The sequence below is a fragment of the Alexandromys fortis genome, unplaced genomic scaffold (assembly GCF_014885135.2).
Source record: "Alexandromys fortis isolate MF-2015 unplaced genomic scaffold, M_Fortis_MF-2015_v1.1 scaffold_9, whole genome shotgun sequence".
NCBI classification, from domain to species: Eukaryota; Metazoa; Chordata; class Mammalia; order Rodentia; family Cricetidae; genus Alexandromys; species Alexandromys fortis.
In genome coordinates this window covers 21,092,867-21,096,858 of record NW_026067892.1, presented here as the reverse complement: position 1 = coordinate 21,096,858, position 3,992 = coordinate 21,092,867, and the positions used below count along the sequence as shown (strand labels likewise).

The 3,992-nt window shown below is 49.2% G+C and overlaps 1 protein-coding gene across 2 annotated transcripts in view; it reads left to right on the top strand.

Moving 5' to 3' along the window:
• The first annotated feature begins 3,060 nt into the window (after positions 1-3,060).
• The window catches only part of P4ha1 (prolyl 4-hydroxylase subunit alpha 1), a 53,097-nt gene continuing 52,165 nt past the window's right edge, over positions 3,061-3,992 (top strand). For both annotated transcript variants that reach the window (XM_050143123.1, XM_050143130.1), the window contains exon 1: positions 3,061-3,279. The gene's annotated coding sequence lies outside the window, so the exon portion shown is untranslated. The remainder of the gene's footprint in view (positions 3,280-3,992) is intronic.

Sequence of the window (3,992 nt, the reverse complement as noted above, 5' to 3'; positions counted from 1 at the left end):
AGTTTAGAATTGTAGGCATTCTGCGCACAACGTTCCTGCCTGTTGTCCTTGGAGGCCCAGACAAGGTGGTGAGTCCCCTGGAGTCACAGTCATTGTGAGCCACCGTGTGGGAGCCAGGAGTCAAACCCAAGTACTTCGAAAGAGCAGCCAGTGCTTATAACTAGCCCATTTAACACCACATAAACTCTAGGATTGCCATTAAACCTAGAGACATCACCAACAGTTTGTTTACTCTAATGACTGAAAAAAATTGGGGGCACATCAGATTTCTCCAAATGGGCAGCATTCTGGTTTGCTGTCTTTTAAAATCTAACAGGAGAGGATGTCCTTTTAAACTATGCACTGATAAACATTCAATCTTTAACTTAAAATAGTACCCACAAAGCCCGACTGGTGGCAGCTCCTGTAATCCCAGCCCTAACATCTTAAGCAGACCACATGGAATGAGGACTCTTGGATTTTTGCACCATTGGTTAGAGGGCAGAGCCACCCACAGAAAGGAATGGAAAAGTTGCTGGGTCCTCTTTTAGGAACTGATCTGAAAAAAATTAAAAGGAATTTGCCAACTTAAGGACTGAGGCAGAGGATTATCACAATTTTGAGGCTAACTAGCTACATAGTAACTTCCCATTATTGTAGCCTATAGTGTGAAACCCTGTTTCAAAAAACCCAAATAAAGTCTCTCTCTCTCTCTCTCTCTCTCTCTCTCTCTCTCTCTCTCTCTCTCTCTCTCTCTCTCTCTCTCTCTCTCTCCCACACACACACACACACACACACACACACACGGAGAAAGTGCCATAGATCAGCCTCATGCTCCCTTAATTTCAATCCTGCTTTTCCTCCGCCATCTTCCCACTTTTATTATTTTCTTTTTGCAGTGCTGGGGTCTGAACCAACAGTATCACACCAGCTACCAAGCAATCTGCTACCGAGGTGCACATTCCAGGTCACACATTTTTGACTCTAGAACAAAGCATCCATTCACGTACCGATAAGAGGTCTGGTCTTGCACCTTTCTTTCATAATACCGGGAGGGCTGGCACAATGGGTGGGGAGAGTATTCTTGGAAGCTTGGGACAGCTGGCAATATCCTAACCACATAGAAAAGAGGCTCCAGGCTACAAAAATAAATCTTACTAAACTCAAACCAAATGTTACCCTCGTTCAATTTTAGCAAAAAAATTTTAGATGCCTGCCAGCTACTCCAACACCTTTAGTCAAGAGGAAGAGAGGAAGTCACTGAGGATGAACGAGAACAGTAAAAATCTTACTTTTTTACAAAGTTTATACAAGTATATGGTCATGTAGACATGTTGCTAAGACCCTTTCTAGGGTCATGAAAGAGGGCACTGCTAAGGCAAATTCCTGAAAGTGAAGTTTTCCCAGCTGATCTCAGGGTCTGGAGAGACATTCTTTGGCCCTTGACTCATAAAACATATTAAGGATTACAGGAGCTTTTATATGGATCATATCTGTCAGCATTTACTGTAGTGAGAGTGGAAAAGTCATGTAAAATACTTTTATTAATATATCTTAAGACAATTATATTGCAAGTTAAAAGAATAGCTTTTTTTGTTATAAAACATTTAAAAGTATCAATGAGGTATTTTTGTTTTGATGTCTGTAAATTCTTTTACTTCTGGCTTGGTTGGGATATGCTCTACCCTTAAACTATTACAAAGGCATTGTAGTCTCTGGAAAATTCAGCTGTGTTGTCATTGTAGTGAAAGAATCAAAACCTTCCTACAAAAATTATTGACCCTGACTAGACTCGCAGAACCACAAATTCAGAAACCATTACTTTGGGGTGCTTGGAGTATTTATCTCCACAGTCAAGGCCACCTCCCAGATAAGTGTCTATCAGTTGTTCCATACTTTAGCAAACAAGGAGACCTTTACAGACAGTTTTTAATGAATAACAAGTCTTAGGGAAGTTATTCTTTCACCAACAAGAGGTAAATTATCTCCCGCATAGTCCTTTCTTCCACGTCCTAAGGCTTTCTTTAAAACCAGGACTAAGATCAAACACAACAGTTAGTGCCTCTGACAGCGTGCTCAACCGCGTTTTGTTTTTAAAGATTTACTTTTATTAATTTTAACTGTGTGTGCGTGGTGTGTTGTGTGGGTAAACACAAGTGCTCTGGCGCAGAGGTGTTAGATCCCCTGGAGCAGGAGTTACTGGCCTCTGTGAGTGGCCCCACATGAGTGCTGGGAACCTAACTCTTAGCGGTTATGCCTTATCTCAAACTGCTTTACTGTTGTTGATGCTCGTTTGTTTTGTGTGGGTTTGTCTGGGTGTAGGTAACAAAATCTAAGGCCTTCTTCCATGGTCAGCAAATGCTCAAAAGCTAACAGTCTGGCACACCCCTGCTCCCATTATGTAACTTTCCAAGTTCTCCTTGAATCCCAGGCATGTGCTAAGTAAGCGCTTTTTCATTCAATATCGTGTTTAATTCTGCAGACATCCTAGGAGACAGATAATAAATAATACGATATTCCTTTGCAGATGTAGAGCCTAAGATACTGGCAGGCTAAAGCCCAACCTTATACAAAACTGGGTCGGGATTTAAACCCAGATGATGATCGACTTCAATCTATTATTCGCTGATTTAAGTATACAGGTGGGAGACAGGGCGAAAATCTCGTGTTTCAACGTGTAATTAGGCATTTATCAACCCAAAAAGCCACGTGGGCCAATAGAGCCCCGACCGCCTGCCGGGACGCACCGTCTCATTTCCTTCTCCACGACTCCGTGTTGGTTTCTACACGCTTATAAAAGCCTCTCCTAATTTTCCAGACTCGTCCATCCTGATGACTTCGACGCTCGGAGACCGAACGCTGACCCTGAAACGAAGGCGCTAAATTGAACCAGGAACTGGGAGGGGAAAAAAAAAAAACCCCGTGGTAACCACGGTAACGGTGGCGTGGCGGGAGCTCTGCGCAGGCGCACTGCGTCCTCGCGTGGGCCTGCCTGGGCCTGGAACTCCCGGGGCCGGGGCGATTCCGGGTGGGTGGGAGACAGGCGGCGCGCGCCTGCGCAGTGGCGAGGGCGCTGGTGTGACCGAACGCACGTAGCGAGGGCTGCGGCCGTCCCTTCCCCGGCGCGCCGGCGCAGGCCTGGGGTTTATAAAAGGGCTGACGGGCTCCCTCTGTCGCCCAGTCGCACCGCCAGCAGGCTGAGGGTAGCGGGGAGGTAGCCCCGGGAGCGCAGGCGACGGGACCCGACAGGACCAACCGGACCCGAGCTGTCGCCGCCCTCACGCACGGCCCGCTGTCCAGGTGAGGCTCTCCTCGGACCTTGGGGACCGCTGCCGGCCTTCCCACGGGCAGCCGGGGACCCCCTCGCCCCGGGCGGCGGGGGCTCGGCTGCCCTTTCCCACCACCGCCCCCGGGTCTCTCCGAGGGGACTCGGCCCCGCACCCCCGAGGCCCAACCTTCCCGCCGCTCGCCCGGCTTCCCTCGCCGCCCCCGTCCTGCCTCTGGCTAGGGCTGCAGCAGCTTCTGCCCCGCCCCAGGACTAGGACCTTCTTGAATGTTCCATCCCGGGCAGCCTGCCTCCCTGTTGACTTGGGTCGCGCGCGGTGCCTGGTCCTCCCTACAAAGCTGGGGGAAGGCGAGGGCGGGCGGGGGTCTGGGTGGCCACAGCGGCAGATGGTTAGCATGTGGCCTCGGAGAAAGCTTGCGGCCGGGGCTGAGGCACCCGCCTTTTTCTTTTTAACTTTTGCAAAGTGAAGCTGGGAAGTGGGACCTACTCAAAAGTTAGGACTGAACTTGTCTGTGGCGCGTCGCGGTGCTGCCTCAGCAGTTAGACGTAGCCCGGGGACGTGAGCTGCTGGAGAGGAGAAGTTGCTGTCATTCACACAGCTGGGGAAGCTGGCTTCTTCCTTCCTCTTCATCCCCGGGAATCATTTAAGGGCGCGTGAATCTCTCTCTCTCTCTCTCTCTCTCTCTCTCTCTCTCTCTCTCTCTCTCTCTCTCTCTCTCTCTCTCTC